Here is a 14,120-nt window from a genome sequence, read left to right as displayed (position 1 = left end):
CACCCTCGTGACATTAAGCAAGTAAAATAGCAGGTACCAGCTCACTCAGTTTTGCGAATCAGATGTACCCATGTGCACGGTGCCTGGTTTTTCAACCTCATTTGTGGAATACAGCAAGTAAAATAGCAAATGAAGGCTCCAGCACTCACTTTTGTTGAAGTGTCATTTTCTCCATTCTTTATTGGTAGGTATTCACAGACATGTAGGACATAATAAACTCTCAGGTGTATCGGCTGTTGACGCATTTCGAATACTTCTTATTCGTGACAGTAGTGTGTGTCTGGTGTTCTCAGGTATATATAGCCATGTGCCTGTAGGTAATTAGATGTTAATACACCCCCACTCCAACATCGTGGAGGAGGGAGTTGGGAGGTGCATCTGTTTAGCCACTTCCCAAAACACTAATTGCTAGTAGCTATCACCTGGAACGCCAGACTCCTTTCAGCTCGATTCTTTAACATACAAAAATTACCATTAAAAACATAGAAATAGGGTTGCTTTGAAATAAATCTTTCGCTGCACACCCATAGTTGCTCATGTTGTTAGCATAAAAACAGTAAATCATACAAGTAAAAGAAAAGAAAGGGGGAACTCTGCTATGTATCTCCTGCAATTTTTTTTTTTTTTTTTTTTATATAAAGTGCTTGTTCAGATTCGGTTAGTCACCTGTCATATTTTTAAGGAAAAACCGCATCTTATCTTGACTAAATTTCCTAGTAGAAATGCATGATTTCCCTTCTCATATTCAAACCCTTTGGATACCTTGTTTGAATATCCAGAAGGCCTCTCTGAGATTCACTAGACGTCTGATATCTCCTCCTCTAGCCGGAGTTTTTACATGTTCTATCGCATATGCTTTAAGACACCTTGCGCTGCGGTTATGTTTATCTATAAAGTGTCTTGCGGCATTGGATATATTGGTATATGAGGGATTCTCTATATAATTTAGGTGTTCCAAAATTCTATTTTTGAATTTTCTTATAGTACACCCTATATACATTTTGTCACATTGTTCACACAAAATCACGTAGACCACAGCTTTTGTATTGCAATTAATGTAAGACTTGATGTTAAATGTCTGTGTATGGTCTGTATTGGCAAAGGTTTTAGTATTTTGCACATAATTGCAAGTGCGGCACCGCTGACTACCGCAGCGTGTGAATCCTTTATATGTTAACCATGTATTTTTTTGTGGGTGTGTTTCTCGTATAAACATTGATGGGGACAGGGAATTCCCTATTGTAGCTGGTCTTTTTGGTACAATTCTACAGCCCTGTTTGAGCACTGTGTCCAGTATGTTATCCTCATATAATACGGGCAGATATTTTTTTTTTATAATATTCTGGATTGTATTGAATTGTCTGCTATACGTTATGACCAGGGTAGGTTGTTTAACTTTAGCCTCTTTGTTTTTTTGGGGTTGTTGATTTGTGTTCACATTTATGCACCCATCTTTGTTTTTGTGTACATTAGATAGTTGTTTATTATAGGTAGAGGTGTTTTTATTTTTATTATTATAGGGGTTATTATCCTTATTTTTGTTGCTAAACAATAGGTCTTCTATTGTCCTGTGTATCATCCAGTCTGGATATTTCCTAGCTGATAGCCTCGCCCAAATTACATGGCTTTCTCTTCTAAATGCTTCAATTGAATTGCAGTTTCTCCTGGCCCGTATAAATTCCCCCACTGGGATGGACTTGATAGTGTGATTTGAATGATGACTGTCTGCTCGTAGGATGGTATTGCCTGTAACCTCCTTCCTATATGTTTCTGTTAGAATTGTTTGCCCCGGAATACCCGTGAGTTTTAAATACAAAAAATTAATTGTCTTGGGATCCTCATTGTATGTTAATCGCAAATTGTAGGCATTATTTTGAAGGTACTGTATAAACTCTTGTACGGCAGGTAAATCGCCGCTCCAAATAATGAGCAAATCATCGATGTACCTGCCGTACCAGTTCAAACAGTTGGCAAAGGGATTGTTAGTACTGTATATGAATTTTTGTTCCCAATAAGCCATAGTTAAATTGGCTAAGGCTGGGGAATATTTCGCCCCCATTGAAACTCCTTTTGATTGTAAGTAAAATACCCCATCGAATACAAAATAATTATGGGCCATGAGAAACATGGTCACATCGAGGACATATTCAATGAAGTCATCTCCATATCCGCTATAATTGTGCAAGTGGAACTCCAAGGCCTCCACTGCAATATTATGTGGGATTGAGGGGTAGAGTGCAACCACATCTATTGTAAGCCATCTATTTTCTGGTTTCCATTTTTTAACATAAAAGGATCTCAAGACTTCTGATGTGTCCCCAATGTAACATAGTAGTACATAAGGCCTAAAAAAGACATTTGTCCATCCAGTTCGACCTGTCATCCTGCAAGTTGATCCAGAGGAAGGCAAAAAAAAACCTGTGAGGTAGAAGCCAATTTTCCTCACTTTAGGGGAATAAAATTCCTTCCCGACTCCAATCAGGCAATCAGAATAAATCCCTGGATCAACGATCTCTCTCTAGTAGCTATAGCCTGTAATATTATTACGCTCCAGAAATACATCCAGGCCCCTCATGAATTCCTTTATTGTACTCACCATCACCACCTCCTCAGGCAGAGAGTTCCATAGTCTCACTGCTCTTACCGTAAAGAATCCTCTTCTATGTTTGTGTACAAACCTTCTTTCCTCCAGACGCAGAGGATGTCCCCTCGTCACAGTCACAGTCCTGGGAATGAATAGATGATGGGATAGATCTCTGTACTGTCCCCTGATATATTTATACATATTAATTAGATCTCCTCTCAGTCGTCTTTTTTCTAAAGTGAATAACCCTAATTTTGATAATCTTTCAGGGTACTGTAGTTGCCCCATTCCAGTTATTACTTTAGTTGCCCTCCTCTGGACCCTCTCCAGCTCTGCTATGTCTGCTTTGTTCACTGGAGCCCAGAACTGTACACAGTACTCCATGTGTGGTCTGACTAATGATTTGTAAAGTGGTAGGACTATGTTCTCATCACGGGCATCTATGCCCCTTTTGATGCAACCCATCATCTTATTTGCCTTGGCAGCAGCTGCCCGACACTGTTTTTTGCAGCTTAGTTTGCTGTTTATTAAAATTCCTAGATCTTTTTCCATGTCAGTGTTACCGAGTGTTTTACCATTTAATAAGTACGGGTGACTTGCATTATTCCTTTCCATGTGCATAACTTTACATTTGTCAGTGTTAAACCTCATCTGCCACTTATCTGCCCAGGCCTCCAATCTATCCAGATCGCTCTGTAGTAGTATACTGTCCTCTTCAGTGTTAATTACTTTACACAGTTTAGTGTCATCTGCAAAAATTGATATTTTACTATGCAAGCCTTCTACAAGATCATTAATAAATATATTGAAGAGAATAGGGCCCAATACTGACCCCTGAGGTACCCCACTAGTGACAGTGACCCAATCTGAGTGTGTACCGTTAATAACCACCCTCTGTTTTCTATCACTCAGCCAGTTACTTACCCACTTACAGATGTTTTCTCCCAGTCCGAGCATTCTCATTTTATATACTAACCTTTTATGTGGTACAGTGTCAAATGCTTTGGAGAAGTCAAGATACACGACATCCATTGATTCGCCGCTGTCAAGTCTAGAACTTACCTCCTCATAGAAACTGATTAAATTTGTTTGACATGATCGATCCCTCACGAAGCCATGCTGATATGGCGTTATTTCCTTATTTCCGTTAAGATGCTCTAACATAGCATCTCTCAGAAAACCTTCAAACAGTTTATCCACAACAGATGTTAAACTTACCGGCCTATAGTTTCCAGGCTCTGTTTTTGGACCCTTTTTGAATATTGGCACCACATTTGCCATGCGCCAATCCTGTGGGACATTCCCTGTCAATATAGAATCTGCAAATATCAGAAATAAGGGTCTGGCTATGACATTACTTAATTCCCTTAGGATACGAGGGTGTATGCCATCCGGTCCTGGCGATTGGTCTATTTTAATCTTTTTAAGTCGCTGATGTACTTCTTCCTGGGTCAGACAGGACACTTTTAATGGGGAATTTATTTCAACATTCAGCATGTCATCTGACAGTTTATTTTCCTCAGTGAATACATTGGAGAGAAAAAATATTTAACAGCTTTGCTTTCTCCTCGTCGCTCTCTGCGACTCCCCCCTCATTACTCTTTAACGGGCCGACACCTTCAGATTTTTACTTTTTAACATTTATATAATTGAAGAACATTTTAGGGTTAGTTTTACTCTCTTTGGCAATTAATCTCTCAGTCTCTATTTTGGCCGCTTTTATTTGTTTTTTACATGTTCTATTTTTTTCCTTATAGTTTTTCAATGCTTCCGTGCTACCTTCCTGTTTTAGTGTTTTATATGCTTTATTTTTGTCATTTATTGCTTTATTTACAGTTCTGTTTATCCACATTGGTTTCTTTTTGTTCCTTAACCTTTTATTCCCATACGGTATGTACCTCTCACAATGAGATTTTAGGATGCTTTTAAAGATATCCCATTTTGTGGCTGTATTTTTATTTGTGAGGACTTTATCCCAGTTAGTTAGGCCTATGGCCTCTCTTAGTTGGCTAAATTTAGCTTTTTTGAAGTTTGGTATTTTTATTCCTCCCTGTACAAACGCTCTCTTGAATGATAATTGGAAGGTTATTACTTTGTGGTCACTATTTCCTAGGTGTCCCCCGACCTGCACGTCTGTTGTTCTGTCAGGCCTATTGGTTAATACTAAGTCCAGTATGGCCATCCCTCTAGTCGGGTCCTGAACCAGTTGGGAGAGGTAATTGTCTTTGGTTATTGCCAAGAACCTGTTTCCTTTATGAGATATCCAAGTTTCAGTTTCCCAGTCTATATCTGGGTAGTTGAAGTCCCCCATAATAACCACCTCATTATGATTTGCCGCCTCGTCTATCTCGTTTAGTAGTAGGTATTCTCTTTACCATGGGTTGAATCACACAGTCTAACCAGTTGCCAAGTCTTTCTGTTAGGGACCCTATGCCGCTAATTATAGGACGTAGAGGTGGCGGATTAAGGTTTTTATGGACCTTGGGAACTGCATGCATAATCGGGGTAACAGGAAAATCAACATTCATGTAGTCATATTCTTTTTGTGATATATGTGCATAGTCCAGTCCTTTTTTAAGGATCTGGGCATATTCCTTTTGATATTTCCCTATAGGATTTGATGGAAGTTTGGTATATGTAATGCCATCTCCTAGGATTTCCATTACTTGATGGTAATATATATCTCTGTCGAGGACTACAACGGATCCCCCCTTGTCTGCCATTTCAATTATGTTTTTATTATCAGATAGCTCTTTCAAAGCTTGTCTTTGGTTCTTGGAGACATTGTGGGATACTTTGCCAACCTCGACAGCATCATGCACTAGTTTTAGTTCCTTTTCCACCAAATCCTGAAATAGGTCCATATTGCTAGTGCGGGACATTAATGGATAAAAATCTGGGTTAGATATCCTGAACTTTTGCTTTATCAGACAGCTTTTATCATGTTCATTTTCCCTCTGTAGCTCCTCCAAGCATGTCAGAGTTAATTGCTCCTGAAATTCCATGTTACTATATTGATTTTGCATATTTGAAGAATCTGACATGCTGGTAGGATGTTCAGGGGGATCGGCATTAAAGAAATGTCTAGCTACTGTTAGCTGTCTGATAAACCTGTTTACATAATAAATCAAAATTCACACTTGGCACAAAATTAAGGCCCAAACTTAATACATATATTTGTTGTTGGGTTAGAGTCTCTGTGGACAGGTTGATCACATCATTACACTTTTCCTTTATATCGGCGGCATTTACCTCCTTTTCTGTCTTGTTGACATTACATGTCCTTTTCTTGTGTTTGCGTCCCGATCTCCGGACTCGTTTTTTGCTGGAGTCGAATGGTAATTACTGGTTACTTTATTCTTTCTGTAGTATGAGGTTTTGGGTCTCGATATTTCATATGCTTTATCATGTTGATTACTTTCTTGTGTGGATTCCTGGGATAAATCGCTTAATTCCATAGTGTCCAGTTCAGACGAGAAATTCACTTTTGGTGCGTTTTCTTTTCCTTTGCCTTTTTTGTTGGTTTTTCCCTTTTTGAGGATATATCTGGTTGTGTTTATAATCATATAAGTCTCTTTGAAACTTTTTATGCTTCATTTCAATAATGTGTTCCTCCATTTCTTTAATATTAGCACTCATATTATTTTGCAGGGTTTCAAAATCCGGTGTATTTTCAGACCTGTTTACTTTTTAAGGACATTGATATCTGTCTGTACATCTTGTAGTTTTTCTCCTTCATATTTGACAATCAATGTCATAAGTTTGATTGAACAGTCCGATAGTATTTGGTTCCATTCCAGCACAAATTGCTCAGAGAAAATAGTGGTTGGGATTTTATTTTTCCTTAACCCTCTCGGGATCATGTTCTTTTCTAGGTACTTTACTAGTGTTGTATGGTCCCACCATAATCTTGTCTCTTGGCATAGTATTTTCTCTAGTTGGTACATGTCGCTGACACTGGAAAATTCTTCCAATACATATTTGTCCGTATCCGAAAATACTCGATCTGCTTTGGATCTTCGTTCCGGTGAAAAACAGAAAGCCATAGCAGAGTTCACACAAATCAGCCACACCTGGGTTTTAGCCAAAATAAGAGAAAGTCCTGATAGTCTGCTGCCTTAAAAAGTCGTTCGAATGTCGGAGTAGACTTGCTTCTAAACGGGTTGGTGAGACACGGAAAAAAAAGGGGATCCTATGTAGGTATATAAATTACAGTGCAGGTACCGGCTCACTCAGTTTTGCGAATCCGATGTACCCATGTGCACGGTGCCTGGTTTTTCAACCTCCTTTGTGGAATACAGCAAGTAAAATAGCAAATGAAGGCTCCAGCACTCACTTTTGTTGAAGTGTCATTTTCTCCATTCTTTATTGGTAGGTATTCACAGACATGTAGGACATAATAAACTCTCAGGTGTATCGGCTGTTGACGCGTTTCGAAAACTTCTTATTCGTAACAGTAGTGTGTGTCTGGTGTTCTCAGGTATATATAGCCATGTGCCTGTAGGTAATTAGATGTTAATACACCCCCACTCCAACATCGTGGAGGAGGGAGTTGGGAGGTGCATCTGTTTAGCCACTTCCCAAAACACTAATTGCTAGTAGCTATCACCTGGAACGCAAGACTCCTTTCAGCTCGATTCTTTAACATACAAAAATTACCATTAAAAACATAGAAATAGGGTTGCTTTGAAATAAATCTTTCGCTGTACACCCATAGTTGCTCATGTTGTTAGCATAAAAACAGTAAATCATACAAGTAAAAGAAAAGAAAGGGGGAACTCTGCTATGTATCTCCTGCAATTTTTTTTTTATTTTTTTTATATAAAGTGCTTGTTCAGATTCGGTTAGTCACCTGTCCTATTTTTAAGGAAAAACCGCATCTTATCTTGACTAAATTTCCTAGTAGAAATGCATGATTTCCCTTCTCATATTCAAACCCTTTGGATACCTTGTTTCCAATTTGAATATCCAGAAGGCCTCTCTGAGATTCACTAGACGTCTGATATCTCCTCCTCTAGCCGGAGTTTTTACATGTTCTATCGCATATGCTTTAAGACACCTTGCGCTGCGGTTATGTTTATCTATAAAGTGTCTTGCGGCATTGGATATATTGGTATATGAGGGATTCTCTATATAATTTAGGTGTTCCAAAATTCTATTTTTATTTTTTTTTATAGTACACCCTATATACATGTAGTAGAGTTAACACTCATGCTTTCTGAGATGTGTTATCTAAACTAAGCAAACACCTTCAATTGCTTTTCAATGGCTTTTGTTTCAATATAACACGATGAGTTAAGAAATTTGAGGTTAAAGTTTGAGTGCTAACCGTGCTACATCTGTACGTCCTCACTGTGCCCCCATGATAGTTATTGTGCCCCATCGCAGAAGTAATGCACACCCTATACACCCACCACACTGTATGGATTTTGGATGATACACTATCCCCCCCCCCTTTACAGTATTTATGCCTTTACTGTGCCCCTTCCACAGTGGTTATGCCTACATTGTGCCCCCTCAGGGTAGTTATGTCCTCATTGCACCCCTTCACAAAAGTTATGCCCTCATTGTGCCCCCTTCACAGTAGTTATGCCCACATTGTAGCCTCTCACAGTAGTTATGCCAACTTTTACAGTAGTTATACCCTCTCTGTGCCCCCTTCAGAGTAGTTATGCCCTCATTGTGCCCCCATCACATTAGATACCGATGTAGTAGAGTTAACACTCATGCTTTCTGAAATGTTTTATCTAAACTAAGCAAACACATTCAATGGCTTTTGTTTCAATATAACACGATGAGTTAAGAAATTTGAGGTTAAAGTTTGAGTGCTAACCCTGCTAAATCTGTATGTACTCACTGCGCCCCCATGATAGTTATTGTGCCCCTTCTCAGAAGTAATGCACACCCTATACACCCACCACACTGTATGGATTATGGATGACAAACTATTCCCCCCATTTACAGTATTTATGCCTTTACTGTGCCCCTTTCACAGTGGTTATGCCTACATTGTGCCTCCTCACAGTAGTTATGTCCTCATTGTGCCCCCTTCATAGTAGTTATAACCACATAGTGCCCCATCAAGAGGTTATGCCCTCATTGCACCCCTTCACAATAGTTATGCCCACATTGTGCCCCCTCACAGTAGTTATGCCTTTTTTGTGCCCCTCCACTGTAATTATGCTCATATTGTGCCCCCTCTCAGTAGTTATGCCCCCCATTGTGCCCCCTCAGGGTAGTTATGCCTATGTTGTGCCCCCTTATGATTGTTATGCCCACATTGTGGCTCCTCACAGCAGTTATGCCCTTATTGCACCCTTTCACAGTAGTTATGGCCACATTGTGCCCCCTCACGGTAGTCATGCCCACGTTATGCCCCCTCACGGTTGTTATGCCCACATTTTGGCCCCTCACAGTAGTTATGCCCTCATTGTGCCCCTTCACAAAATAATTCCATCGCACTCCCAGGAAAAGGTCAAAGGTAGTTTCCTTTACTTGATGCTTCAGTCCTCCTGCTGGGACTTCTCAAGCAATTGCTTATTAGAGGTTTGAACACATCCTCAGCCACTGACACACCATTGCTGATTAACATGTTCATGGTGGGTGGCACCTGGAACATGTGGACACTGAACGGCACGGTTCCAGCACCAAAGAGGAAGTACACCACTTGACTGGGCAGCCGATCTCTCGACCAGTAGGAAACTTGGAATTAGTATACATAAAGGTTATTGTACAAAGCAAAGGGGGAGAAAAGGAATATTAAAATAAAATCTTGGAACACCCCTTTAAACTGACAGTTGGGGGCTGACATTATTAGCAGGATGGTTATTGGCCACGTCCCAACCTAAAAATGCACATTGGATGCTTCTGCTTCTGACAGCAATTCCCAGCTCTTCACAGCACCCCTAGAACTTTGGGAACTGGGGTAACAGGGAGGTGTTAATATCACCAGTGGAAAACCACACTTGGCTGACTGTAAAGGGATGTACCATCTGTGCACATCGTCCCATGAGGCTGTGGTTAATGTATGCACATATATACCATACATGCCCGCACGTGTTTGCAGGCATGCATGGATATATATGCATACGTCTCAACCCTTCCTCAACACTGACATTAAAAGTATTTTCCGGGATTTTAATACTGATGACCTATCCTCAAGATCAGTAATCAGGACCCCCGCCAGTCAGTTGTTTGAGAAGACACCGGGACTCCTGTGAGCACTGCTGCCTTCTCGCAGTTTACCAAGCACAGCGCCATATATTGCATAGCAGCTGTGCTTGGTATTGCAGTTCAGCCTAATTCACTTCTATGGAGCTGATCTGCTCCTAGGTAACATGACACATGAACGTGTCTTCTCTCAGCCTAGGAACAGCAGAAATAAGGCCGGGCGCCACTGCCTTCCCAGGTGTCGGACCCCCACCAATCAGATACTGATGACCTATCCAGAGCCCTACTGCACATGACCTATCCATTTTGCGGATCTGCAAAATACGGATGTGGTACATGTACGTCCCCAAATTTTCTTGGGGCCTATTGTAAAAAGGCCTATTCTATTCCGCAAAACTGACAAGAATAGAATAGGTTCTATAATTTGTGGCCAGGCCAATGTTCTTTTTTTGTTTTTTTTTGTTTTTTTTGCACTCCATGGGTCTTTGGCAATCTGCAAAAACTGTGGATCTGACACGGACCAAAAATACAGTTGTGCGCATGAGGCCTAAGACCCAGTGATAGTAATGAAAGTGTCAGATACCTCCATTATTGTAGTGGTTGTAAAGTGTGAAAAAAAAAAAACACACACATGAAAAATTTTTTTATTTAAATAAACACCTGACTCTGGCCCTCTTTAACCATTTTATTAATCAAATACATTTCACAGCGGCTCTTTAAAGTTGTCCACCGAATCTGTTGTAGTCCAAATAGTGGATCTGTAAAACAAAAAAAACCAGAAACACACAAAAAAATTACTATAAAAATAATACAATATTATTACTATAATACTCATCTAGTGTTCCCCTGACTTTCCCAGGGGCTTCTTCATCAGGCTCTGGTACCTTAGTGCCCCCACACAGTAATCATACCCCTTTAGTACCCTCTTCATAATTGAATGTGCCCTTAGGGCTTCTTCACAGTAGTTATTGCCCCTTACTGCCCCCGTCATAGTAGAATGTCCCTTTCACAGTAGTAGAATGCCTACTTAGTGTCCCCTTCATATTATAATGTCCTCTTAGCTCACCTTCATAGTAGAGTGCACCCTTCATAGCAGATTGTCCCTTTTACAATAGTTTTGTCCCTTAGCATACGCTTCATAGTAGAGTGCTCCCTTCATAGTAGTTTTGACCCCTTAGTGCCACCTCATAGTGGAATGCCCCATTCACAGTTTTGTCCGATTAGTGTCCTCCTCATAGTAGAATGCCCCCATAGTTCCACCTTTCATATTACAATGTCTCCTTAGTATCCCCTTCATATTGCAATGCCCACTTAGTGTCCACTTCAAATTAAAATGCCCCTTTGGCCCCCTTCACATTACAGTGTCCCCTTCACATTAGAATGCCCCCTTAGTGCCCTACTTCATGTTTGAATGCCTCCTTTCACATTAATATGCCTCCTTAGTGCCCCTTCACATTAAAATGTCCCCTTACTGCCCCTTCACATTGGAACGCCCCCTTCACATTAGAATGCTCTCTTTCATATTAGAAAGCCTCATTAGTGCCCCCTTCACATTTGAATGCTGCCTTAGTGTCCCTTCACATTAGAATGACCCCATCACATTAGAATCCCCCTTTAATGCCACTTTCATATTAGAATACCCCTTTAGTGCCCCTTCACATTAGAGTTCCCCTTTAGTACCACCTTTATATTTGAATCCTCTTTTAGTGTTCTTTCATATTTGAGTGTGCCCTGAGTGCCCCTTCACATTACAATGTCCCTTTAATGTCCCTTCACATTAAAATGCCCCTTAGTGCCCCTTCACATTACAATGCCCCCTTAGAAACCCTTAACATTAGAATGCCTCCTTAGTGACCCCTTCGCATTACAATGACCCTTTTTTGCCCCTTCTTATTAGAATGCCTCCTTAGTGTCCCTTCACATTACAATGCCCCCTTAGTACCCATTCACATTAATTGGACCCCCTCGCAGTACAGTACCCACTTACTGCCCTTTTCACAGAGACACTGAGACAAACATTGGGCTCTTCCCCTAATTGAGCTCCTTCAATATATCGCCAGTGCAAGTAGGAGTCTCTACACTTCCCAGGCACCGCAAGGAGGCAGGGTAGTAACCAGCGCTAGTATAGAGAGTTTTTCTTGAGTTGGCACTGTATTAAAAGATCTGAAGTAGGGGCAGTGCACTTCCTCTACAATGTTCTGAGGTCAGCAGGTAGCTCTGCTGGCTTGAGAAGGGGGGGGGGGGGGGGGTCCGGCAGGCGGGCTAGTAAGCTCTGCTTCCACAGATCAAATTCAGATATTTATTCTTGCGCCCACCTTGTGGTGCAGGAGTCCAGGGGGCAGGCAATGAACGGGTCATCAATCACTATTGGCACGTTCATTGTGGGATAGAGCAAAGCAACCAGGATCACGTGCACAATGAACGTCATGTGATACTGAAGCTAGTAGGAAGCAAATAGAGTGCACCATGTGACCAGGAAACAGATAGCTGGCCTGGTAGGAGATTTTTATTAACTGTCAATTAGAAAGTAACAATACACAACAGGAAAAAATATAAAAGAAAAAAAAGAAAAGTCTCTGAATAATCCTTTAAATAAGTACATTCTGAATACGTGTGAGCCTAATTTCAAATTGTGCAGCAACCTTGACTAGCATTATTGAGGCTTGTACATACGTCATTGTGACCACTGCCTACACATCATTGATAGATCTGTGATAGAATTCACAGGCAGCAAAGTGTAGGTAAACACTGATCCAGGGTCAGGCAGAAAGTCTACAGGACTCTCAGTACTCATTTGCAGTGTACAATTATGTGTGCACATGGAATGCCAAATGGTATTACAGACACCTCTCTGAGTGAGACGTGCAAGCCAGTTCTCCTTCCAAAAGGACAAGAAAACTAAGTGTTTTAACAGAAATCTGCCGTGGTTAGCTGAGTGGCCTGGGTCTTGGGGGTACTCTTTCTCTTTATGGATATTGTAGTGCAGCCAACGCTTCACTTCGTTTCTGGGGAAAAATATCAGCAAATTGGCATACCTTACTCCTACTGGCATCATATAGGCTTAGTGTTCTTTTCTTATTGGAAGAAGAAAAGCTAATTTGAATATCTTTCCCAGAAACCCAAAAGGTAATCAAAATAGCTTTCCTTAATGAAAAAGCACTGATTGATCATTTTGAGGCTACCTCTAGGGGAAAATCTTACTATGAGAAAACACTGACTGAACTGTTTAAGCTGTCTGTTAGAATTATTAAATAAAATAATAAACTAATAAAATTGTAGCACTATTCAACTGTCCCACTGTCCCTGCAGTCCACATGTGGGCCCCAAGCTCTAGTTCCTGCTAAACATCTCTTCATATATATGTTCACTAGTGATTCAGGTTGGGCAGGGGTGTTTGATATTATTAGACATGCATTTCAAATATTCTCCCTTTGGACCCTAGAGTCTACAATTAGGGATTTGTAATAATGAAATGGGAGCCACACCATTCACGCTAAGTATACAAAAAACTCTGTTTCAGATGCGCAAATTACCTTACAGTAGGAAGTAGGTTCACATCCCAAACCTATAAGTCAGTGATGTGGCTAGAGAGTGATCATAGAGCTTCTGTGGTGGTGGTGACCTCTAGTGTTTAATGTTCTGGACCCATAATGTACAAGTAATGACATACCGGTGTAGCAATGTAACTAATAAACTAACATGCTCAGTCAATCAGACAAGAAAGTCCAATCTGTGATGCCTCAATAGCTGTCAGTAGGGCAGAAAATTATCTTCTCCAATTTCAGGCTCAGAGTTCACTGACACAATGGCAATGAGAAATAATATTGCAGCCAGCAATAACATAAAAATACAGACCAAAATAACCAATTAATGTATAATAATTAGCAATTCTAAATCATAAAAAGGCATAAAAACCATAAAAATATTTCACTTCAGCATAGCGTGCAGTTATGTTCCCTCTAACATCAAAACAGGCCAGTGCACAGCATGACTGCCCCACTTTAGGCACATCACATTGAACCAGATCAAAAATGCTGCTTACATCGGACTAAAGGTCTTCTACTTTAATTTGGAAGTTGTATAAAGAATTGTCAGGACACAGCATGGGCAGAGGTACAATATCTGCAAACTGCAGCTCCACAGGGGGCCAGTATGTAAAGGAAGGGGTGTAAAAACAGCTTCCTAGCATCTATTTGATTGAAATTGCATAGCTCCCAGGATCTAGTGCACTAGATAATTTATTATAGGCTCTTTCAGTGGTCCATTTTGAACCTCTTAGCTTCGAGCTGTACTCGCCATGCTTTTCGGTTAACTCCTTGTGCTATCCATCTACAGCAATAATTTTTCTAACATAACAAAGAAATAA

This window comes from Bufo gargarizans, chromosome 1 (assembly GCF_014858855.1).
Source record: "Bufo gargarizans isolate SCDJY-AF-19 chromosome 1, ASM1485885v1, whole genome shotgun sequence".
In the NCBI taxonomy this organism is placed as follows: Eukaryota; Metazoa; Chordata; class Amphibia; order Anura; family Bufonidae; genus Bufo; species Bufo gargarizans.
Note: the sequence above shows the minus strand (reverse complement) of the source record.